Source organism: Balaenoptera acutorostrata, chromosome 18 (genome assembly GCF_949987535.1).
Source record: "Balaenoptera acutorostrata chromosome 18, mBalAcu1.1, whole genome shotgun sequence".
In the NCBI taxonomy this organism is placed as follows: Eukaryota; Metazoa; Chordata; class Mammalia; order Artiodactyla; family Balaenopteridae; genus Balaenoptera; species Balaenoptera acutorostrata.
Window position 1 is genome coordinate 58,162,837 of NC_080081.1, and position 26,636 is coordinate 58,189,472.

Here is a 26,636-nt window from a genome sequence, read left to right on the forward strand (position 1 = left end):
GGACACATACAGACTGAAAGTGAGGGGATGGAAAAAGTTATTCCATGCAAATGGAAATCAAAAGAAAGCTGGAGTAGCAATTCTCATATCAGACAAAATAGACTTTAAAATAAAGACTATTACAAGGAACAAAAAAGGACACTACGTAATGATCAAGGATCTATCCAAGAAGAAGATGGTAAAATTTTATGTATCCAACAGAGGAGCACCTCAATACATAAGGCAAATGCTAACAGCCATAAAAGGGGAAATCTACAGTAACACAATAATTGTAGGGGACTTTAAGAGCCCACTTTCACCAATGGACAGATCATCCAAAATGAAAATAAATAAGGAGACACAAGCTTTAAATGACACATTAAATAAAATGGACTAATTTTTCTTTATAGAACATTCCATCCAAAAAGAGCAGATTAAACTTTCTTCTCAAGTGCTCATGGAACATTCTCCAGGAAAGATCATATCTTGGGTCACAAATCAAGCCTTGGTAAATTTAAGAAAATTGAAATCGTATCACATATCTTTTCTGACCACAATGCTATAAGACTAGACATCAATTACAGGAAAAAATCTGTAAAAAATACAAACACATGGAGGCTAAACAATACACTACTAAATAACCAAGAGATCACTGAAGAAATCAAAGAGGAAATCAAAAAATACCTAGATGTTCATTGCAACTCTGTTTACAATAGCCAGGACATGGAATCAATCTAAGTGTCCATTGACAGATGTATAGATAAAGAAGATGTGGCGTATATATACAAAGGAATATTACTCAGCTATAAAAAGAAATGTAATTGAGTTATTTGTAGTGAGGTGGATGGACCTAGAGTCTGTCATACAGAGTGAAGTCAGAAAGAGAAAAACAAATACTGCATGCTAACACAAATGTATGGACTCTAAAAAAAAAATGGTTATGAAGAACCTAGGGGCAGGATAGGAATAAAGACGCAGACATAGAGAATGGACTTGAGGACATGGGGAGGGGAAATGATAAGTTGGGACGAAGTGAGAGAGTGGCATGGACATGTATACACTACCAAACGTAAAATAGATAGCTAGTGGCAAGCAGCTACATAGCACAGGGAGATCAGCTCAGTGCTTTGTGACCACCTAGAGAGGTGGGATAGGGAGGGTGGGAGGGAGACGCAAGAGGGAGGAGATATTGGGATATATGTATAGCTGATTCACTGTGTTATAAAGGAGAAACTAACACACCATTGTAAAGCAATTATACTCCAATAATGATGTTTTTTAAAAAAAGAAAAGAAACACAAGTTTAAAGGAATAAATTAAATAAGACATATAAAGCACTTACTATAGTACCTGACACATCATAAAAACTTAATAAATTTTCACTTAAAAGTAAATTTATTGATGGGGTATGGCAGGATAAGATGGTGATTTGCGATTTATTACAAATCAGTTGCAGACCTTGAGTTGGAAACTTTATCTTTTAAATTAAAGTACTGATCTACTCTCAATCTATAATTTATAGATCAGTTGCTTCACTTACAGCTTCCAGATATTCCAAAAAATGAGTGTTAAAATGTACTCTGTGATCAAATGAATTTTAAAAGTTCTGGGTTATACAAAATATCATAGTTTAGTTTTGTTTTTTAACAGAATGAGTTGTCAGAGCTGTAAAATCCTATTATGCATTGTGAATTTCAAAGAGGGAATTCCTGTATGAAACGCTTCCCAATCTTACTGAACTCCAGAATCCCTTCTCCGAAGCACCTCCAAGGGCTTCTCTTCTGTGAAATGCCTTTTAGGAAATACTTCAGTAGCCCATAACACAGATAAGAAATATCACAATATCCATTTACTGACTCTGAACAAATTGTGAGGTTTTACAACCAGTTTGTCATGGTGTTTAATGGATAGTGCAGTCTCTTTGTGCTTTAATTTGTCTAGAACAGATTCCAAGAATAAACACTAACTTGTTTTGTAAGGGAAGGAAAGAGACCTTCCCTGTCTATGCCCCATTCTTCTTCGGATTAGCATTGGTTAATGGATGGAAAATATGATGCATCAGAGCCATTACTCGGCATCAAATTACCTAAGCCAAACAACAGCCATGGAAAATAAGAGGAGAGAAGAACAAGACCCCTGATGTCCTTGTTTCTGTTGACTGTTACCACAACCAAGGACCCTGCTGATGGGGAAAAAATACACTGCCATCTGTAACTGGATGAGAAAGTATTTGTTGCACATGCTTGGACTGCATAAAGGAAAACTGCATGAAGTCAGAAGATATCAAAACAAAATATGTAATTGCTTAGCTGTAAACTATTAATAATGAGTGTAAACATGCTAAATATCTCCTTTCTCCACCTTTCACGTCTGCCAATTGCACCACATTGGCAGACAGCTATTGTCTTGGCATCCTTCATCCCTTTGAAAATGTGCCCTTCAATTTGTAAACTTGTTCTTACAGCACCAACTAATCAAAAGACAGGCATGGAAGAGGAAAGAGAACAAGAGCCCTGATGTCCTTGTCCCTGCTGACAGTTAACACCTTCAGATACAGCCATCCCCAGGGCACAAACATTTTGAAGAGAGACAGATTACAAGCTGGATATTCAGAGTAGGGACTTGTGATTTAGACAGAGAGGAACTGCTTCCATTTGTAATATCAGGGGTTAGCGTGGCTTTGCTCCTATAGTATGTATGCTAACTGGTCTTGACTTAGATTATTCCAGATTGTGGCAAGCAGAGACTCCTTACCTCGATGAGATGTCTGCAAACCAGAGAACCCTGTGTGAGACATAATATTTTAAAAAGGCTTCTAGAAGGAGAAGATCTTTTTGGTGACATCAAAAGGGCTTCTTTCTTCTAATCCATGAAGAAGTTGAATCGAAGAGAAGCTTTTACACTGCGTGAAATTATACCATGACTTTTTCCTTCTCAATTATGAAAAAGCAAAAAATTGATGATGTGGATTTTTTAACTCTTTAACCATGGAAGCGCTAACAAAATTCAGTGTTTCCTGACCTTTGCTTCTGAGTGGGTGTGATGTAACAAGGGCACTGGTAAGGATGTATATGGGTTACTGTCTGTGTCCAGGAAATTCTTGGTTCTGGTAAAGCTGAATTTGATCATTCAGTTATTAACAAGTGACAAAGCCTGGAATACGTCTTCAACTGTCCATATTTGTTAAAAATTTTCATCTCTGTTCTCTTGCTACTCGTGAAAGTGACAGTGAAAAATAGCTGTCCATTAACATGAAAGCAAAATGTTATGCAATAACGATGCTTGAAGCTTCCTGCAGTGCTGGAATTTTTAGAAATCATTAATAATAAATTACCAGCGATGACATGAGCAACTGATAGGTCTTCTCTTTGGTAGGTAAAACTCTCCATTATAAAATGATAATACACTAGGTCAATATGTCACAGCCTTCAGCAATTTTCTTAAAGTTACTTTAACACCAGTGTCGCCAACGTTAAATTCATTTTACATATAGAAAAACTGAGGCTATTCTATCAAATGATTGTTCAGAATGAATCAGAGTATTTCAACTAAGATCACCAGCTTAGCTCCAGATTTAATTAAGGCCTCTGGCATATTTATTGATATGACAGGCACAAGTAAAAGTCATTGGTTAATGAGTTGGGGTTGGAGTGGAGATGGGGTTCCATTAATCACAGACTCTGGGTCATTTGTTTCATCCATCAAATTCAAGAACAAGCAACATGATAAATTATTAAAAGGTAGACTTGACCCATATTTCTCAATATGTGATTGGGAACCACATGGGGAGTAAGCAAGTGTTATCTTAGAGGAAAGGAAATAAACACGAAGCTTGAGAATGTGAAAGCAAAACATTCTAACCCAAGATCCTTGCTTATCAGCTCAAGAGCTTCATACTCTGTGTGCAGAAGGGGTCCAAAGCAAGGGGCAAGTTCAGACATGTGCTGAGATGCTTCCCTCCTCTCATTTCCCTCAATTCCACTCAGCCACAAGAACCTGGTGTCTTCCTCCTAATTACAGGGTCTGCAGGAATCCAAAATGGAAATAAAATGGCCCAAGCACATCCAAAGCCCAGAACCCATCGAGAGGGACTTCATGTAGGATAGTTTTTCCCAGTGCTATCATTTGAGACTTTCTCTTTGTAATATTTCAAATCATTCCCTTAGAATAAAGACTAGCTCAAGCGCTAGGTTCTTTGAATAAAATTCACAAGAAGGTGAATTCTGAGATACTAATCACGTGACTTTTACCAGGTCACTTCCCCTCTGGGTCTTTGTTTCCCTATGGGTAATGAGAGGTGGGGAGTATTAAAACCAGGATCCCAAATCACAGCCCTCCAGAGAGCTCTGGATGACCTGATGGCTTAAGATCCTCACCACTTCAAAATTCTGTGGTGTTTTGCATTAGGCAGCAGTGGTATTAAGCAAAGTCATGGCTCTTTGACCCAGTCCTAGGCTACATATATATAGCCTTTTATTTTATAATTTCCTAAGATGATAATCTTCAAACAAATCAGAAATACAGAAAATCACATAAAAGAACAAGTTCCTGAATATCTACCACCTGAACATCTACCACCTTTCCTCCTTTGACAATTTAATTATGTTCATAGCTTGTGAAACAGCTATAAATCATCTATCTCCTCCTTCATACATTTACAAAACACAAGATTCTATTACAAGTAAGGAATTGCCAACTCTTGAAACTGTAGGCAAACTCAATGCTTGGAGCAAAATTTTAAAATTTAAGCTGTCAAAGAACAACACATAACTTAATCGTCATAAAGTCTACATACCTCATTCCAATCAGATACCATAACCAAATTTTTTATCAGATATCAACAGATAGAAAGCCAACTTCTTCTTTTAAGTCCCAGCAGAACTAAAGGATATACGCAAGCAGAAGAAAGAAAAAAAAGTGTTGAAAAAAGGCCCAATACATCCTCATAATGTTACTGGTCAATGAGAGAGAGAGAGAGAGAGAGTCATGACTACATATTCCCTTTCTCTGGATGTGAACTGACTTTGCACAGGCGGTCATATTCACGGTGTGCTTTCTCATGGAAAGGATTTCAAGACAACTTGCCATCAGGATCTCAACCACCCTGGAGCAAGGGAAATGGCACCTCCCATCCCAGAGCTCTAACAGGAAATTGCTTTGAAAGAGTTGGTTGGCTTCTTTCACATGACACCTGATTCAAATCCTTGACAGATTTAACTTTCAATGAAGGGAGAGCTCATTAGTGTTTCTCTGAAATGGCCCTGTGTATTGAGAGCCAATTCTTCTAAACTTGGCTTGCTCATCCTTGTGCAGCATCTTCAAGAAGAGCAATCCTGGCACATTAGGTGGCCTTTGTTAGCCAGAGCCAGGAAAGTTCCCTGACACATTTGGACTCAAACTGGGGTCAGTGTCTGACATCCTGCAAGCACTCCTGGGGAATCTTCACAAATTTTCCATCTTCTCTCTTGTTTGCATTACTCTCCGGGAAGGTTCAAATTAGGCAAGCACCAATATTTGTATGCAGTGACATGATAAATAACTACAGTCTGAGCTTGTGATTGTATTTTTGGAGTGTTAGACTGGAGGAGGTAAGAAAAATAAATAAAACAAACCAAACACCACAAAGAATAATCAATTAAGCATATGGAAAAGACATTCTACAGAACAAACTCTTAAAGAAAAAATCCTCCATCTAAATACATCCAAAACTGAATTTATAATTTTCCCTCTAAAACCTGGCCTTCTATCTGTGTTTCTTGTCTCAGAGAATGTCATCACTGTCAGACCCACTTGCACAAGTAAGAACCTGAAAAGACACCCTTGATGTCGCCCTTGCCCTCAGTCACCATGTAAAATCCTTCTCCAAGTCCTGTTGATTTCTATTTTCTACTTTCTTTTTGAATTTTATTTATTTATTTATTGTATACAGCAGGTTCTTATTACTTATCTATTTTATACATATTAGTGGATACATGTCAATCCCAATCTCCCAATTCATCCCACCACCACCCCCCCCAACACTTTCCCCCCTTGGTGTCTATATGTTTGTTCTCTACATCTGTGTCTCTATTTCTGCCTTGCACACTGGTTCATCTGTACCATTTTTCTACATTCCACATATATGCGTTAATATATGACATTTGTTTTTCTCTTTCTGACTTACTTCACTCTGTATGACAGTCTCTAAGTCCATCCACGTCTCTACAAATGACCCAATTTTGTTCCTTTCTATGGATGAGTAATATTCCATTGTATATATGTACCACATCTTGTTTATCCATTCGTCTCTCGATGGACATTTAGGTTGCTTCCATGACCTGGTTACTGTAAATATTGCTGCAATGAACATTGGGGTGCATGTGTCTTCTTGAATTATGGTTTTCTCTGGGTATATGCCCAGTAGTGAGATTGCTAGGTCATATGGTAATTCTATTTTTAGATTTTTAAGGAACCTCCATACTGTTCTCCATAGTGGCTGTATCAAATTACATTCCCATCAACAGTGCAAGAGGATTCCCTTTTCTCCACATCCTCTCCAGCATTAATTGCTTGCAGGTTTTCTGATGATGCCCATTCTAACTGGTGTGAGTTGTACATTTGATAAGCATTTCTCTCATAATTAGTGATGTTGAGCATCTTTTCATGTACCTCTTGGCTATCTGAATGTCTTCTTTGGAGAAATGTCTATATAGATCTTCTGCCCATTTTTTGATTGGGTTGTTTGTTTTTTTAATATTGAGCTGCATGAGCTGTTTATATATTTTGGAGATTAATCCTTTATCCATTGATTCATTTGCAAATATTTTCTCCTATTCTGAGGGTTGTCTTCTTGTCTTGTTTATGGTTTCCTTTGCTGTGAAAAAGCTTTTAAGTTTCATTAGGTCCCATTTGTTTATTTTTGTTTTTATTCCCATTACTGTAGGAGGTAGGTCAAAAAAGATTTTGCTGTGATTTATGTTAAAGAGTGTCCTTCCAAGGTTTTCCTCTAAGAGTTTTACAGTGTCCAGTCTTACATTTAAGTCTTTAATCCATTTTGAGTTTATTTTTGTGTATGGTGTTAGGGAGTGTTCTAATTTCATTCTTTTACATGTAGCTGTCCAGTTTTCCCAGCACCACTTATTGAAGAGACTGTCTTTTCTCCACTGTATATGCTTGCCTCCTTTCTCATAGATTAGTTGACCATAGGTGCATGGGTTTATCACTGGGTTTTCTATCCTGTATTTCTGTTTTTGTGTCAGTACCATATTGTCTTGATGACTGTACCTTTGTATAATAGTCTGAAGTCAGGGAGTCTGACTCCTCCAGCTCCGTTTTTTTCCCTCAAGATTGCTTTGGCTATTCGGGGTCTTTTGTGTCTCCATACAAATTTTAAGATTTTTTGTTCTAGTTCTGTAAAAAATGTCACTGGTAATTTGATAGGGATTGCATTGAATCTGTAGATTGCTTTGGGTAGTACAGTCATTTTTCACAATATTGATTCTTCCAATCCAAGAACATGGTATAACTCTCCATCTGTTTGTGTCAACTTTGATTTCTTTCATCAGTGTCTTATAGTTTTCTGAGTCTTTTACCTCCTTAGGTAGGTTTATTCCTAGGCATTTTATTCTTTTTGTAGCAATGGTGAATGGGTTTCCTTAATTTCTCTTTCTGATATTTTGTTGTTAGTGTATACGGATGCAAGAGATTTCTGTGCATTAATTTTGTATCCTGCAACTTTACCAAATTCATTGATTAGCTCTAGTAGGTTGCTGGTGGCATCTTTCGGATTCTCTATGTATAGTATGTCATCTGCAAACAGTGACAGTTTTACTTCTTCTTTTCCAATTTGTATTCCTTTCCTTTTTCTTCTCTGATTGCCGTGGCTAGGACTTCCAAAACTATGTTGAATAATAGTGGCCAGAGTGGACATCCTTGTCTTGTTTCTCATCTTAGAGGAAATGCTTTCAGTTTTTCACCATTGAGAATGATGTTTGCTGTGGGTTTGTCGTATATGGCCTTTATTATGTTGAGGTAGGCTCCCTCTATGCCTACTTTCTGGAGAGTTTTTATCATAAATGGGTGTTGAATCTCATCAAAAGTTTTTCTGCATATATTGAGATGATCATATGGTTTTTCTCCTTCAATTTGTTAATATGGTGTATCACATTGATTGATTTGTGTATATTGAATCCTTCCATCCCTTGGATAAATCCCACTTGATCAAGGTTTATGATCCTTTTAATGTATCGTTGGATTCTGTTTGCCAGTATTTTGTTGAGGATTTGTGCATCTATGTTCATCAGTGATATTCGTCCACAATTTTCTTTTTCTGTAGTATCTTTGTCTGGTTTTGGTATCAGGGTGATGGTGGCCTCACAGAATGAAATTGGGAGTGTTCCTTCCTCTGCAATTTTTTGGAAGAGTTTGAGAAGGATGGGTGTTAGCTCTTCTGTAAATGTTTGATAGAATTCACCTGTGAAGCCAGATATCTGGTCCTGGACTTTTGTTTGTTGGAAGATTTTTAATCACAGTTCCAATTTCATTGCTTGTGATTGGTCTGTTCATATTTTCTATTTCTTCCTGGTTCAGTTTTGGAAGGTTATACCTTTCTAAGAATTCCTCCGTTTCTTCCAGTTTGTCCATTTTATAGGCATAGAGTTGCTTGTAGTAGTCTCTTACGATCCTTTGCATTTCTGCCATGTCCATTGTAACTTCTCCTTTTTCATTTCTAATTTTATTGATTTGAGTCCTCTCCCTCTTTTCCTTGATGAGTCTAGCTAAATGTTTATTAATTTTATTTCTCTTCTCAAAGAACCAGCTTTTAGTTTTATTGATCTTTGCTGTCGTTTTCTTTGTTTCTATTTCATTTATTTCTGCTCTGATCTTTATGATTTATTTCCTTCTACTAACTTTGGGTTTGTTTGTTCTTCTTTCTCTAGTTCCTTTAGGTGTAAGGTTAGGTGGTTTATTTGAGATTTTTCTTGTTTCTTAAGGTAGGATTGTATTGCTATAACCTTCCCTCTTAGAACTGCTTTTGCTGCATCCCATAGGTTTTGGTTCATCGTGTTTTTTTTGTTTTTTGTTTTTAATTTTATTTACTTATTTATTTATTTTTGGCTGTGTTGGGTCTTCGTTTCTGTGCGAGGGCTTTCTCCAGTTGCGGCGAGCGAGGGCCACTCTTCATTGCGATGCGCGTGCCTCTCACTATCGCGGCCTCTCTTGTTGCGGAGCACAGGCTCCAGACGCGCAGGCTCAGTAGTTGTGGCTCATGGGCCTAGTTGCTCCGTGGCATGTGGGATCTTCCCAGACCAGGGCTCGAACCCGTGTCCTCTGCATTGGCAGGCAGATTCTCAACCACTGCGCCACCAGGGAAGCCCTCATCGTGTTTTCATTGTCATTTGTTTCTATGTAGTTTTTGATTTTCTCTTTGATTTCTCCAGTGATCTTTTGGTTATTAAGTAGTGTATTGTTTAATCTCCACGTGTTTGTATTTTTTACATGCTTTTTCCTGTAATTGATATCTAGCCTCAGAGCGTTGTGGTCGGAAAAGATACTTGATATGATTTCAATTTTGTTAAATTTACCAAGGCTTGATTTTTGACCCCATATATGATCTATCCTGGAGAATGTTCCATGAGCACTTGAGAAGAAAGTGTATTCTGTTTTTTATGGATGGAATGTCCTATAAATATCAATTAAGCCCATCTTGTTTAATGTATCATTTAAACCTTGTGTTTCCTTATTTATTTTCATTTTGGATGATCTATCCATTGGTGAAAGTGGGGTATTAAAGTCCCTTGCTATGATTGTGTTACTGTTGATTTCCCCTTTTATGGCTGTTAGTATTTGTGTATGTATTGAGGTGCTCCTATGTTAGGTGCGTAAATATTTACAATTGTTATATCTTCTTCTTGGATTGATCCCTTGATCATTATGTAGTGTCCTTCTTTGTCTCTTGTAATAGTCTTTGTTTTAAAGTCTATTTTGTCTGATATGAGAATTGCTACTCCAGCTTTCTTTCGATTTCCATTTGCATGGAATATGTTTTTCCATCCCCTCACTTTCAGTCTGTATGTGTCCCTAGGTCTGAAGTGGGTCTCTTGTAGACAGCATATATACGGGTCTTGTTTTTGTATCCATTCAGCCAGTCCATGTCTTTTGGTAGGAGCATTTAATCCATTTACACTTAAGGTAATTATCAATATGTGTGTTCCTATTACGATTTTCTTAGTTGTTTTGGGTTTCTTACTGTAGGTCTTTTACTTCTCTTGTGTTTCCTTCCTAGAGAAGTTCCTTTAGCATTTGTTGTAAAGCTGCTTTGGTGGTGCTGAATTCTCAGCTTTTGCTTGTCTCTAAAGGTTTTAATTTCTCCATCAAATCTCAATGAGATCCTTGTTGGGTAGAGTAATCTTGGTTGTAGGTTTTTCCCCTTCATCACTTTAAATATGTTCTGCCACTCCCTTCGGGCTTGCAGAGTTTCTGCTGAAAGATCAGCTGTTAACCTTATGGGGATTCCCTTGTGTGTTATTTTTCCCTTGCTGCTTTTAATATTTTTTCTTTGTATTTAATTTTTGATGATTTGATTAATGTGTCTTGGTGTGTTTTTCCTTGGATTTATCGTGTATGGGACTCTCTGTGCTTCCTGGACTTGATTAACTATTTCCTTTCCCATATTAGGGAAGTTTTCAACTATAATCTCTTCAAATATTTTCTCAGTCCTGTTCTTTTTCTCTTCTTCTTCTGGGACCCCTATAATTCGAATGTTGGTGCATTTAATGTCCCAGAAGTCTCTGAGACTGTCCTCAATTCTTTTTATTCTTTTTTCTTTATTCTGCTCTGCAGGAGTTATTTCCACTATTTTATCTTCCAGGTCATTTATCCATTCTTCTGCCTCAGTTATTCTGCTATTGATTCCTTCTAGAGAATTTTAAATTTCATTTATTGTGTTGTTCATCATTGTTTGTTTGCTCTTTAGTTCTTCTAGGTCCTTGTTAAACGTTTCTTGTACTTTCTCCATTCTATTTGCAATATTTTGTACCATCTTTACTATCATTATTCTGAATTCTTTTTCAGATAGTCTGCCTATTTCCTGTTCATTTGTTTGCTCTGGTGGATTTTTACCTTGCTCCTTCATCTGCTGTGTGTTTCTCTGTCTTCTCATTTTGCTTAACTTACTGTGTTTGGGGTCTCCTTTTTGCAGGCTGTAAGTTCGTAGTTCCCGTTGTTTTTGGTGTCTGCCCCCAGCGGCTAAGGTTGGTTCAGTGGGTTGTGTAGGCTTCCTGGTGGAGGGGACTAGTGCCTGTGTTCTGGTGGATGAGGCTGGATCTTGTCTTTCTGGTGGGCAGGTCCACGTCTGGTGCTGCTTTTGGGTGTCTGTGGCCTTATTATGATTTTAGGCAGCCTGTCTCCTAGTGGGTGGGGCTGTGTTCTTGTCTTGCTAGTTGTCTGGCATAGGGTGTCCAGCACAGTAGCTTGCTGGTTGTTTAGTGAAGCTGGGTCTTGGCATTGAGATGGAGCTCTCTGGGAGATTTTCACCATTTGATATTACGTGGAGCTGAGAGGTCTCTTGTGGACCAATGTCCTGAACTTGGCTCTCCCACCTCAGAGGCACAGCCCTGACACCTGGTTGGAGCACCAGGAGCTTGTCATCCACACGGCTCAGAATAAAAGGGAGAAAAGAAAGAAAGAAAGAAAGAAGATAAAATAAAATAAAGTAAAATAAAGTTACTAAAATAAAAAATAATTATTAAAAAATTTTTTTAAGTAATTAAAAAAAAAAAAGGAAGAAGAGAGCAACAAAACCAAAAAACAAATCCACCAATGATACCAAGCACTAAAAACTATTCTATATATATATATATATATATATAAAGAAAGAACCCTAGGAGAAATGGTAAAAGCAAAGCTATACAGACAAAGTCACACAGAGAAGCATACACATACACACTCACAAAAAGAGAAAAAGGGGAAAATATATATATATTGTTGCTCCCAAAGTCCACCTCCTCAACTTGGGATGATTCATTGTCTAATCAGGTGTTCCACAGATGCAGGGTACATCAAGTTGATTGTGGAGATTTAATCCACTGCTCCTGAGGCTGCTGGGAGAATTTCCCTTTCTCTTCTTTGTTCGCACAGCTCCTGGGGTTCAGGTTTGGATTTGGACCCGCCTCTGCGTGTAGGTCGCCTGAGGGCATCTGTTCTTTGCTCAGACAGGACGGGGTTAAAGGAGCAGCTGCTTCAGGGGCTCTGGGTCACTCAGGCTGGGGGAGGGAGGGGTACGGATACGGGGCGAGCCTGCGGCGGCAGAGGCTGGCGTGACGTTGCACCAGCCTGAGGCGCGCCATGCGTTCTCCCGGGGAAGTTGTCCCCGGATCATGGGACCCTGGCAGTGGCGGGCTGCACAGGCTCCCGGGAGGGGAGGTGCGGAGAGTGACCTGTGCTCGCACACAGGCTTCTCGGTGGCGGCAGCAGCAGCCTTAGCGTCTCATGCCCGTCTCTGGGTCCGCGCTGTAGCCGCGGCTCGCGCCCGTCTCTGGAGCTCGTTTAGGCGGTGCTCTGAATTCCCTCTCCTCGCGCACCCTGAAACAATGGTCTCTTGCCTCTTTGGCAGCGGCAGACCTTTTGCCGGACTCCCTTCCGGCTAGCTGTGGCGCACTAGCCCCTTCAGGCTGTGTTCATGCCGCCAACCCCAGTCCTCTCCCTGCGATCCCACCGAATCCCGAGCCTCAGCTCCCAGCCCCGCCCGCCCTGGCGGGGGAGCAGAGAAGCCTCTCGGGCTGGTGAGTGCTGGTCGGCACCAATCCTCTGTGTGGGAATCTCTCCGCTTTGCCCTCCGCACCCCTGTGGCTGCGCTCTCCTCCGTGGCTCCGAAGCTTCTCCCCTCGGCCACCCGCAGTCTCTGCCCACGAAGGGGCTCCTAGTGTGTGGAAACCTTTCCTCCTTCACAGCTCCCTCCCACTGGTGCAGGTCCCGTCCCTATTCTTTTATCTCTGTTATTTCTTTTCTCTTTTGCTCTACCCAGGTACGTGGGGAGTTTGTTGCCTTTTGGGAAGTCTGAGGTCTTCTGCCAGCGTTCAGTAGGTGTTCTGTAGGAGTTGTTCCACATGTAGATGTATTTCTGATGTATTTGTGGGGAGGAAGGTGATCTCCACGTCTTAGTCTTCTGCCATCTTGGAGCTCCTCTGAAAGTGGTGATTTTTGTCTCATCTAAATTAGTGAGTTTTTGTTTCATCTAAAAATTAACCACCTGCTGACTGGATGGACCTCGTGGTACCACCAGGGCTGTCCTCTCCACACGCCAAGCAGTTTTATTATGATATGCCTTGCCATAGTTTACTTGTATTTGTCCGTCATGTGATTCATAGAGCTATTTCTATATTTGACTTCTGCTGTTCATGTTTTGGAAAACTCTCAAATATTGCTTCTGCCCATTCTGTTTTTCTCTTTCTGGCACTACAATTATACATTTATATATGATAATTTATGATGTCCCATATATATCTTATCTTCTTTTTCTGTTTTGCATCCCTTTTTCTTTTTGTAGTTCAGTCTGGATATTTCTATTGACTTACATTTTAGTTCATTATTTCTCTCTTCAGCTACGTCTAATGTGCTCCTAATTCATTTATTGAATTTTTCAATTTTATTTATTGTATTTTTTGGTCCTCTGATTTCCTTTTTATTCTTTGTATAGATTCCAGTTGTCTGTTGAAATCCATCTAGTCACTTATTTTCTTGAATATAATTAACAGTATTTAAAGTATGTGTCTGATAACTCCAGTGTCTACATAGAATCTGTATCCACTATGGATCTATTTCTATTGTCTTCAAATGATTTTTGGTCATTGGCTTATCTCTTCGTACACTAGAATTTTAAAAATTGAATACAGGATTTATTTTATGAAAAATTATAAAGATAATTTGAGGCTCTGGGTGATGCTGTCTTTCTTCATAGGGGATAACCTCTAGGTAGTTAAGCTAGGCAAATCGCCTTAATCCAACCTAGGGTGAAGCAGCTTTTAGTTTTTGTGAGAGCTAGTCTGTACTTACTTTGTCTTTACTCAAAGAGTGTTGCCCTTTAGAGCTCAGAACTGAAAGCTGGTAGTGTTCCTCAGTGCTCCTTCTCCTTAGCAGGCCATGAACTCTAACTTTGTCCCATGAGATTGCTGAAAACTATCTTCAGCCACTTATGATCTTACAAATGTTTCCAGGAGAAAGTAGAGCTGCATTTTGATCTTACCTCTTTGTATTTACCTTCTCTCTGGAATCTTGTCTACTAATAACCTTGCTTCCTTGGTAGCTCTCATATTCCTTCAAACAGATTTTTAAAAAATATTTTATTCAGTTTCTCCCAATTATTCTTTGTGGAATGATTTGTCTGATAAAAACGAACCTGTCCTAATTACAAAGTAATGTCTGTCTTTAAATAACTACTATTTATTGATCATTTACTCAGAGGCCCTATTATTTTCTCACAGCACTCTGAGTTTTCCCTTTGTAGAATTCTCCGCAATTTGTAATTAATTATTTTTATGTTTCCTTGTTTGACATCTGTCTCCCCTGCTAGATTGTAAATGCAATGAGCCAGGAGGAGTCACAACTGTTTTGATCACCTTGGTATCTAGCTGATATTAGGCACTCAACAACTATTTTCAGGGAATGAATGCAGGCTTTCGGGCTAAGAATGTTAAGTACATTATGCCATCTTCATCATAACCATGTAAGGCAGGTATTGTTATGTCTGATTCACAGAAGAGATAAAAGAAAATTAAAGAAGTGAGCAGCTTCCCAAGGTTACCATATATTAAATGTTCTGTAAAACTCCTCTTCTTGGACACTTAACTCATTATGCTTTTGAAACCTGTACATGCAGCCAGCTTTGTAGTTTTCAATATGCAGGCTATTAAAGCATCCTTTACTTCCTTCTCTTCACTGTCCCCTTCCTCCTTTTTCATATTCCATGTCTTAATTTTGAGGGCTTCAATGCTCATAAACATTTCATTAGGGAGTAAACTGGAAAAATAAAAGACTATGAAACTCACAACAGCTGAGGAGGTATCTGTGCTCCAACACATCAAAAGAAGGGCACATCCTCCCCTCCCCTCATGCCTCAGAGGACAGCTTTGGGATCTGGGCTCATTCATTTACATTTTTCAAAAGTGATTTTATTTTATTAAATAGGCTTTACTTTTTACAGTAGTTTTAGGTTCCAAGCAAAATTGAGCAGAAAGTACAGAGCTCCTACCTCCCACCACCTACACACACACACACACACACACACACACACACACACACACAGCGGTACGTTTGTTATCCATGAACCCACATCAACTCATTCATTTTTATCCTGCTGTGTGAAACCATCTGGGATTGTGTGTTTGCCCAATTTCAGCCATCATGTGTTAAAAGTCCTCTTTTGACCTACAGTTAAAAGAAAAAGCCTCTGTCTCTTTGTCAGCATTTATTCCGTTCTCAACATGCTGCAGTAAAGTTCACTTACCCCTGAACTTTGGCCCTTGCAGTGCATTTCAGTGTTTGCATGCTCAAAGCCAGGCAATTAATTTTAATATTGCCTTCTTAAAGGAAATCAGGTATAATCTCTCAAAGCCATAAATGATCACACTGTCAGGGTGAGTCTGGAATCTTTGAGGTGCTACCCACACTCATGGTACTCTCTCCTCCTGCCCACCCCACCAAGGTCTGGCTCTGCTCCTACCACATCTGTGAAGCCTGTCTTCACAAGCTCCATCCCACAATTATTTTCTTCTCTTTGGCACCATATCCGGCATCAAACTATCCTTGAGAAAGTCATTAACCCCTCCTGAGCTTCAGTTCCATCATTGGGAAGTGTGAATCAAAATACCTCCATACAAGTTTGTAGGTAAATTTAAATGTATCCAAATTTATTCATGCCCGACGTACAGTAGATACGCAGTAAACATCAGTAATCTCTCTCCCTCTCTCTCCTCACCTGCTCAGGTGTGTTTGGAGGACAGGTGTACAATGGGAGAGACAAAACTATATTAAAACGTGCTTGGACATAGGTTGTAGCAGAGAGCAATGTCTTGGGGATATTACATTTTTCCTGGGTTTGTGAAGAAGGAGGACTGTGAAATAGCCAGAGCAGAGAAGCTGAAGTATAGTGGAGCTGCCAGGGAAAAGTCAAAGGGAAAGTGGGGCCTGGGGGCATCATTTTGCCCAGGGATATCATATTACCTCCAAAGGGCAAAGGGAAACGGAGCACAGAATGATTGCTCACCAAGATAGATGACCACATGTATATCTTGGTGGAGGCTGTGCTTCCAGCTCAGAGGACACGGGTAATATTTGTACACATATCAAGGAGGAGGGGAAGGATTTCTGAGAGGGGGATGAAGAGGGACCCGTAACTCTAGGCACCAAGTAAAGCTATGCCAGGACTATCATAGGACAATGAGTAGACCCATTTGGCAGCAGTGGGGTCCCTGGAAAGTCAGGAGGAACCTAATAGTAAAGCACGTTGAATGTCCATTGAGGAGGATGGAATTTATCCTGCAATCACTAGGAGCTATTAGGAAACTAGTTGGACTACAATGTAATGACTGGGGTACTTGGGCAGCACAGACTGCAGGGGAAAGAAGCTGGAGGCTGGGGAACAAATATGAAGTTCTTGCAGTGGTCTTGGTAGGAGCTGACAAGGCCTTCTATCCAGCGGCATCAGTGGGAAGAGAAGGGAAGGATTTGTGTTCAAGCACTGTTTTCTAAAATATTCCTGTGGCCTCTTGTTTTGGATTTTCCCCCTCTCACTATTATATGACAGACTGTAGGTGTTTAAATATGCTTTTTTCACTTGATGAGCATTTAAAGTCTATTTAAAAGTAGAAGAAAATAATAACATGGACTTGATTATGAGAGCTTACTTTTAAAATATTGTAAGGGAATGAATTAGCAAACCCTCCTCTGCCACCCACCATCAAAGAGAGATCCATAATATAGTATAATTAATTATAAATAATGAAATATAATCAAACCTGGTGCTGTTTCACTCAGGAAGCATAGAGCATAACTATGACAACCATTGTGATTTGTCTTATAAAGTAGACAGACTCAGCACAGGCAGAAACAAAGGCTTCGTAATGTTAGTGAGTGTTCCAAAATGGGTGAAGTGAAAGTCACAGTAATGGAGAAATAAAGTGACCTGGTGTGGCTCTCTCAGGGGAGGGGGAGACAGAAATGAAGCTGGGAGACCTTCACACTTACCCTTGATCCTGTAACCGTAGCCCAGCCCTCGCCGCCCTGCCCTCGGTATACATTGACTGAACAGGGGTGCGTCCATGAACATCCAACCGAAGAACTTAAGGAGGAATACGTGGCCGCGTTTCAAGGGGCAGAAAGGGATCAAAAAGCGAATCATCCACTTTTGGAAAAAGGTAGAAATTTCTGAGAGCAAGGGTTTGGGTGACTGCACTTAGAGACTTGAGAGGGGGCTGTGTGGTGAGGGGGGCTGGAAACGGGAGGGTCACATCAGGAGTGCAGGAAGCATGGCTACCACTGGCTGAGACCCTAGCTGTGCCAAGCCCAAGTCCTCTTCTGCTGCCATGTCACCTAATTCTCCCCTCCGGGGTAGATTGGGGGACACTCTCAGCTCTATTTTGTACATAATAGTGGTGAAGCTCAGAGACCTGCAGGAGGTCATCCACAATCCTACTTGGTAGAGCCAGGAAAGAAATCCAGGAACACCTCCCGCCGAGGATCTATCTGTCTGCCCTTGTTATGCCCTGTTATGACATTCGATATTATGAAACAGAATGCTTACCGAGGGGGGAGAATGACTCCTTCATGCAATGCCTGTGTTTTGTGTATTGTTAACCTCATCTGAGTCATGTTTTTGTGGTCCAAAACCTAACACTTCTCCCCCTGCAAAGCTGCCTCTACCTGGCCCATGCTTTCTTGGGAAAAGCTCTTTAGTACAGCTGGCAGGCCTTTGGAACTACATGTTTCTGTTAAAAAAACTTAAAAAAAAATCTGAGTGAGGAATCAGCCTCACTTTGGACTCAGCTCTTTGGCTTGAACAGAGAGAAGGAAGTCCAAGTCTCTGAAACCTAGAGAGGGAAGTTTCTGCTACGCCAATGCGGCTATTCAACAAGGAACACCTTTATGGAGGCAGAGGATGGACTCTCTACCCCTCTGCTGAAGCTGCCCGCTTCACTGAGGGCACCATCTCCCCACTCTCCACTGACTCATCCTGTTAGGCATTCTGGAAGTCCCAAATGAGGGGTTGCCCGTTGCCCCTCCAGGCCCCTACCCTCCCCACATCCCAGCTGGACCCAGGGCCCCTCCCTGTGTTCCCACCACGCTGGTGCTTCCCCTGTCATCACGCTTGCTGTTTATGTGACTTCTTCCCTACTGAACTCTGAGTTACTTAAGGTCAGGTCTTATTCCTCTAAGAATCCCTAGAGCTTTAAACCCTTAATGACTGTTTACATGAGTAAATACATGAATGAAAATGGCTAGTCTAAGGCTTTGTGGGGAGTATAAAAGTAGGAGTCAGATGTGAATTACAGAGAAGGTCAGACACCTCCCACCCCAAATTCCAGAAACTTCTCCCCTCCTTTCTTCATCCTTCAGAGTGTGATTGTTTCCCAGCCATTCCCAAGTGGGAGGACACAAAGGAGCTGAATGTGTGATTTGTGTCCATGCTTCATTCTTCTTTTTCTTTTTTAAGAAACATGATGGTCCCATGTTAGAGATATGTTCAATTAGCTCCAGATATGGCCTCCTCTTCCTTCTTTCATTCTTCAAATATTTAGTCCTTGTCTTCCCAGCAGGGAGGAATAAGAGTGCGGCTTCAGAATCCTTCTTGATTATATTTATTTCAGGCAGTTATGGTGAAGGGTGCTTATGGGTAGGAAACAAGAATAGAGGATGCCCCCTTTCCACTCTATAGGGTCTCAATCAGCGTGACTTCCTTGATGTAGCGCCAGTGTTTCAGAAGCCCAGATTAGAGGTGGAGGGAACTTGCCAGCCCTGACTGACACAGCACAGGGTGAGAAGACAGAGCTGGGGAAGAAAGCTCCTCTCCCTGCAGCAATACGACGAGGCAAAGGGTAAATGGGTGTGTGTGGGGCTGCCTGCCAACTCTTCCCTGTTCAACTTTCTGCCAAGTGTCTCCTGTGTGCCACCCCCAGGGCTTGGACGGAGGCCAGGAGCTGCTGCCACCACGAAGGGGGGTTATTTGCCCACTTGGCTTCTCTCCTTTATGAATCTTCACCTACGGGCTGCACAGCTGGCTCAGGGCAAGGCAGAGCCTCCTATACAGAGTTCCAGGTACCTGTGCAGTGCTATCACCCTGGGCTTCCTTCCTTCTCCCTCCATGTGCTCTCCCTGTGTCCTCTTTACCAAGGATTCACTAAATAGTACAGGAAGCCATTGCGAGGGGGGTTGGTGGCCAGACTCAAGGTTGAAGTCCCTGCTCTTGCAGGCTTTAGGCAAGGTACTTTTTCTCTCCGGCTCTATTTTTTCCCCCTCATCTATCAAATGAAGCTAAATATCTCTATGTTGCACACTGTCATGGTCATTAAAACTGTGTTTCTCAATGTAGGCTGCACATTAGAATTCTCTGGGAAGCCTTAAAATGCCAATGCCTGGGCTTCCCACAAATCAATGAAATCAGAGCCTTTGGAGGGTGGGCCCAAGCATCAGTATTTTAAAGCTCCCCAGGTGACTCACATGGGCACCCAGGTTGTGATCACTAGATTGGAGGTGATGTATATAACCTGAACAAACATAGCACCTTCCGAATATGATAATAATAAATGATACCAATAATACTATTATTACTCTTTTATTATTCCTGCCCTTAATCTTACTTCTGCCAAGAAAAGAAGTCTGGTTATATTGAAATTGTAAATAACAGAACACTCACAGGTGATTATCACTAGCCTCTAAGCTGCTCAGTGAGAATGAAAGTGACTTGAAATAGCCAGTCAGCTGTGAAGACCCCGTTCTTTAAAATATGCACATGTGTTCCCTCACGTCCCATGGCATGACTTCTCACCCAGCACGCTTCATCCAGCCTGGGTCTGTGCCAATGGAAACACTTCCAGTTGAAGAGCCCAGTGCCCTCATTTCCAGGTGCGGATGGCAGGCAGCTGTCTACTTTTACAGCCCAAGTTACCTTTGCTCTGCAGTAAACAGATGAGTCACAGTTGGTTGGTCCCAGCAGGTCAACTAACAAGCAGCTCTGGGCCATCCTGTCTGGTGGCTTAGGCTGTTGAGACCATGCCCTTGGTGCCTATGAGGGAGTCATAAAGTTGGGCTTGACACACTTTAAACTTATCTTTGCTGATTGTTTGGCTAGAGGGACTCGTGTTGAGTTATTCCTGGTGCCTATGGGCCCTGGATGATAAGCATAATTAGGGTGAAAGGCAGGCAAGCAGCCCTTCATTAGCTGAAGCAATGGGTCAAGTAGATTAGCACAGACAATTGACATGGGTAGACAACCCCCTAGCTCCACTTTGGATATATGTTTTCCATATTTCTCCAGACTAAATATGTTTTGGGTGTTCTTAGCAGAAGAGCAGGTTGAAGGTTAAGGTTTCTACCTGTCCCATCCCTATCTGGATGGCGGGGCAGGGTTAGCTTTGGTTTTAAGCCTACTGTTTACATTTCTCTCAAATCTACCCATTTCTTTGCCTCCAAACCACCGAAGTGTGGGCCAGAATCATCAAGAGATGGTGCATTAATGCTTCTTACCAGGATCCTACATTCCCTCTGGCCTCACAGAGCAGTCAGAATGATGCTTCCTAATCTCAGATGGGATCATTTCCCTTCCCTACTTGAAACGCTCTTGCGATTTCCCCGTCATTCTCAGGATCAAGTCTCACCCATTGAAATGCCTCCAAGCCTATATCAGAATCTGGTCACCAACCCACCTTTCCATTTCTTTTTGCTACCAGCTCTTTTCCTTCCAGATCTCGGAACCACAATCTTTCACCTGCCTGCAGCACTTTCTCAAGTGCAGCTAATACCTAGAATCCTTCACTTTCCAGCTTAAACTTCATTTCCTTAGGGAAACATTTCCTTCTTCCTCCTGTGAGTTCCTGACACATAACTCCCTCACACTCTGAGTTTCCAACTCTAACACTTCTCAGGCTTTGTTGTTACCTCTCGTCTAACCAGAATTTAAGTTCCATGAAGGAGGGACCCATCCACACTCTTGTCTGCACCTCCCCCCTCTCTATTCTTAACATCTAGTGGGTGTATGCATTTCGAATGAACCCTGTAAAGACTTGCCAAAGTCTTTGTTAGCCCTTCAACAGGTCCACTGGGAAAGGTCAAAGCAGTGGAAATGTCAAAGGAGCAGAATATCATTCAGAGAAGCAACACAGGTTATCATTCTACATAGCAGTCAAAGAGCCAATAGTTACCTATATTGTGTGAGATCCCTACAACATGTAAAGTACAATGTTAGATTTTTTAAAAACAGCTCTGTTGAAATATAATTGATATACAAAAAAAAAAAAAAAAACCCAAATCACAATGATATATATATCACCTCATACCAGTTAGAATAGCTATTATTTAAAAAAAAAAAAAGACAAGTGTTGTCAAAGATGTGGAGAAATTGAGACCCTTGTGCACTTTTGGTGGGAATGTAAAATGGTGCCGCCACTATGGAAAACAGTGTGGAGGTTCCTCAAAAAATTATAAGCAGAACCACTATATGATCCAGCAATTCTACTTCTGGGTATAGATCCAAAATAATGTTAGATATTTTATCTTTATGAAATATGCACTTAATGGGTCATTGTAATTGTCTTCAAAGAATTCTTTGCTAGACTATCAAGAGGTGAGACCATTGTTAATTACTGAGAAGAATGGGCATAATAGCTGACAATTATTTAGTACCTACAGTGTGCCAGGCACAACTACGCTACGAGGTAGGCACTATTATTACTCCCATTTTGTGGATGAGGAAACCGAGAAGCACAGGGAATGAAGTCACTGCCCAGTGCCATAGAGCTGGTACATTGAGACCATATTTGAAACCAGACATTGCTGTTCCAGGGCAGGCGCCAGTTATACTGTCTCCTTGTGGAACTGCCTGCCCACTGCCTTCCAGAACTTAGAGTCTCCCACGTTGGCAAGAAAATATCACAGGCTGAGGATGTACAATAGATGTTCCATCCCCCTTTCAAGAGCTAGAGCAACTGCTATCAGCTCAGAACATAAGAGGTGAGGCTTCATTTCTCACCTCCATGAATTATTTCTGAGGAATTTATTGTATTCTCAGTGAGTAAGGAACTGAGGCCATAAGGAGATATAAAGGTATATCATTATAGATGGTGTAATCTTTAACTTTATTTAAAGGACCTGGAACTCTGTGGCTTCCCACCCATTTTGTGACCCAGAATTGGGCTTATCTGAAGGTGCTGTGTGACTTTGGGGAAGTGATTATCAATCGACATAGCTGTGAGTCCTCTTACAGGATCCAAGGAGGCCCACAGTGTCCGGCTGTTTCCACGCCGGCCTCCTGGTCTGGAGAATTTGCACAATGCTTTGCCTCTCCAATTTAAGTCAAGAGCACAATGGCTGTGCCACTCTCTCACCCTGTCACATCTTACCCCAGACATATATACACTACCAAATGTAAAATAGATAGCTAGTGGGAAGCAGCCGCATAGCACAGGGAGATCAGCTCTGTGCTTTGTGACCACCTAGAGGGGTGGGATAGGGAGGGTGGGAGGGAGGGAGATGCAAGAGGGAAGAGATATGGGAACATATGTATATGTATAACTGATTCACTTTGTTATAAATCAGAAACTAACACACCATTGTAAAGCAATTATACTCCAATAAAGAAGTTTAAAAAATTAATTTAATTAGACATTTAAAAAAAATTAGTTTAATTAGACATTTTAAAAAAAAAAGAGCACAATGGGACCACTATTACAGGCCTTTCCACTTTAATTAAATTTCCTGCAAGGGGCGTCTGCTAGTTTTTTCTAGTTTTGCTGGCACAACTTGTGTGGTTAGAGTAGATCCACTGCCACTGAGCAGGTTTATTTGCCTACTAATTATTAAAGGAATGTAGATGCTCCGAGGGCTCAGCTGCCGACAACCTTGTGATTATTACTATTTATTGGTTAGACGTCCTCTTCCCCATGCTTTGTAGACCTTGATATAGGCGTCACACTGACTTCCACTAATAAAATCACTTGCTCTATCACTAAGCCTGGTGACAATTCCTGTTGTGATTAACTCTTTCCTATTTCTTGAACCCGAGAAATACATTATTCTACTACAAGGAGCTCAAAAATGTTGGGTATATCCTCCTTTTGATAATAGCACATTTTTATGAAGAGTTAGATACTTTATAGGCACTTTCTCATTTCACTTTTACAACATCCTTATGTGTACTTACTGTTATTGTGTCCATTGTATAGATGAGAATACTGAACACACAGGGTTTGCTTGTTTGTTTTTAAGTGACCTATCAAATGTCACACAATCAGTAAGTAGCAAAACTGGGATATAAATGCATGCAACTGATTTTAAGAGCCTACAGACTTAACCACTGTGCTGTGCTAGTCTATCTTACTTCCCTGTACTGTTTTTTTTTTTTTTTTAAAGATTTTCTTATTTATTTATTTATTTATTTATTTATTTTTGGCTGTGTTGGGTCTTCGGTTCGTGCGAGGGCTTTCTCCAGTTGCGGCAAGCGGGGGCCACTCTTCATCGCGGTGCGGGGACCGCTCTTCATCGCGGTGCGCGGGCCTCTCTCCATCGCGGCCCCTCCCGTCGCGGGGCACAGGCTCCAGACGCGCAGGCTCAGCAATTGTGGCTCACGGGCCCAGCCGCTCCGCGGCATGTGGGATCTTCCCAGACCAGGGCTCGAACCCGTGTCCCCTGCATTAGCAGGCAGATTCTCAACCACTGCGCCACCAGGGAAGCCCCCTGTACTGTTTTTGAGTCATTTTATGCATTAGAGTTGTAGCCATGAATACTTGATTGATCATCAAAAATATTGTCCTGAATATCATTCAATTTCTGTTACGCACATTCTTTCCCTGCCCCCAGCACGCACAACTATGCCCACATATACCCCCCAAATTCAGGCATATAAACTTTGACGCCTTTTCCGTTTCATAGAATCAAATTGTTCTTTCTCATACACAATCACCTTACCAATTCTTCCAAGGTGATCTAAAACCTATACCTTGTAAACCTTTTTGGAAGTTAGGGTGACCTTTTTGAAAAGGGAGAAGTTTCCCTGAAAACAATATGAAATACCTGGGAAAGTATATACAGGGTCTAGAGAGATGGTCAGACAGTGCTTGTCTCTTCATATAGGTTGAAATCATGTCTGAAACCTCTTAGGATTGATTTCATTTCACCTTGGAAACTAACCACAGGACAAACTGGCCTGGATAAACATGTCCTCGGCATCTCAGGAAGCAGAAGAAGTGCAAATATCCTCCTGTGACAATAAGGCAGTTGCAGGCAATATGACAAGCAAGAGACCTGAGCCAAGCCTCAGCTTCGCTTCTTACTAGTCTTGTGACCCTGAGCACATCACAACCTCTTGGAGTCTCGGTTTTTATTTCTTTGACGTGAGCCTGACAATACTTGTTCTCCCGCCAGACTCTTCAAAGGGTTCAATGAAATAACATGAGAAAGCCGCCTAGCATGGTGCCTAGCACAGAGTAGGCCCTCATGAAAAGTGGAATCTTAACCTAGTGTATTAGTGAGGCTCCTTAATATTCCAGGAAGTGTCTAAACATTCTCCCTGTAAGATAATTTGTTAAAATGAGCACATCGCTGGGTCTCAGATCCCCAGATTTCCAGAGGTATACTAGAAGTGAAGTTCCAGTCACTTTGCAATGAAACAGCAAAGAACAAACTGGGAAAATAAGTGATTTGAAGACTGTCAGTGAAACAAAGAGGTAGTCGCTAAGAAACTTTTTTTTTTTTTTTTTTTTTACTTTTGGGTTTTATTTATTTATTTATTTATTTATTTATTTATTTTTGGCTGTGTTGGGTCTTCGTTTCTGTGCGAGGGGTTTCTCCAGTTGCGGCAAGCGGGGGCCACTCTTCATCGTGGTGCGCGGGCCTCTCACTATCGCGGCCTCTCCCGTTGCAGAGCACAGGCTCCAGACGCGCAGGCTCAGTAGTTGTGGCTCACGGGCCTAGTTGCTCCGTGGCATGTGGGATCTTCCCAGACCAGGGCTCGAACCCGTGTCCCCTGCATTGGCAGGCAGATTCTCAACCACTGTGCCACCAGGGAAGCCCCTAAGAAACGTTTTTTTAAAGTTAATTTAGTTAACTTTTTTACAGTTGGACAACTTAAGGTTAGGAGGAGTGAGGATAGACAAAGGCTAATGATCATTTGACGACAAGACAAAAAGTGTAAATCATACTAACTGTAACAGAATAAAATCTATTTTCCCCACTTCAGGACAGTGGCTACTGTGGCTACCTTACAGTGGCTACCTTACCATGCTATGGCATGAGGCAGCATTAATAGGGAGAAGATCCCAGAAGCCCAATCACGCTTTTAAATGAAGCAAGAAGCATTACTAGGTCAGAATAAGGGAAGGGAATTCTCAGGCTGTAAATGGAGGAGGTGTGCCAGGTGATGAAAAGGTGTATTTACACAGCACAGAGTGCATCTGGGAGTCCTTCCCATGGCAAGGGAGGAGGCCTTGCAGGGACAGATTCAGCTTATGATGCCTTTATATAATCAAGACCCCTTTTTCCAGCTCTGTGGATGGAGACAGAAGCCAGTGTGTGGAAACGAGTGAATAAACCATGCTTGTGAATGGTGAAGGAGATGCCTTGCACCTAAAAGTTATCTTCATTCAGCAAGTGAATTCTCACCCCAAGGACTGGTTTCTGACTCAGCAAGCAGAATTCTGTTGTGGTCAGTATCTGGATTAATGCCCACGCCAATGAGAAAAAATCCTGATATGGAAAACCAAACCGTTACAAGCCACAAAAACATAGAGGAGAAAGCATGAATTTTAAATCGTCTAAAAATTAAATTAAAATTGTGTCTGAGAAAGAATCAGAGCTTAGCTAGAGGGCTTGATTCTGAATCCTGTAATTCATTCAGGCTCCACCATCCTTTATTGACTACTCACCAGGTTCAGAAACAGAGATTTCAAAAGGTTGTTTTGACTCAGTTCTCTTTTTTTGAATGAGCAGAGTCATTTGTGAATCTATACCAACCCAACCCAGAAGGGGCAGACTGCTGGCAGAGAGAAGGCACTTGATATTCAAAATGAAAGGGAGTGTTTCAAATAATTATTACAAGTCACCTAATGCACAAAAAGTCTAACCTGGACTGTTTGGGCACAAACAGTGGTATGGGTTACCATAAGCAATTCTTTGTTGAATTAATAAATGAACAGCACACGACTTACAGGTTGTGCTGCAGGTCACAATCCTATAATATTTAAACTAGCTCACAATCCTATAATATTTAATTGAGAGTGGGAGAATAAAGCCCACTTTTTTTTTTCATCTTTCACCTGAAGATGAAATCTATGGCATTTGATGCCCTTAAAAGATGTTCACATTCCTCTTCCAAAAGGAGTCATAGTTTTTGCCTTCAACTTGGTGGGTTTAACACCCAGGTCATTAAAGCTTTTACCTCACCCAGAGGCCCTACTTTCTCAGAAAACCAAATGATA

General features: G+C 41.1%; 1 long non-coding RNA gene across 1 annotated transcript in view; it reads right to left on the reverse strand.

Annotated features, from left to right (window-relative positions):
* Positions 1–24,994: 24,994 nt before the first annotated feature.
* LOC130705626 (uncharacterized) overlaps positions 24,995–26,636 on the reverse strand; it is a 37,429-nt gene continuing 35,787 nt past the window's right edge. The window contains exon 3 of the long non-coding RNA XR_009005949.1: positions 24,995–25,233. This is a non-coding gene — a long non-coding RNA (uncharacterized LOC130705626). The remainder of the gene's footprint in view (positions 25,234–26,636) is intronic.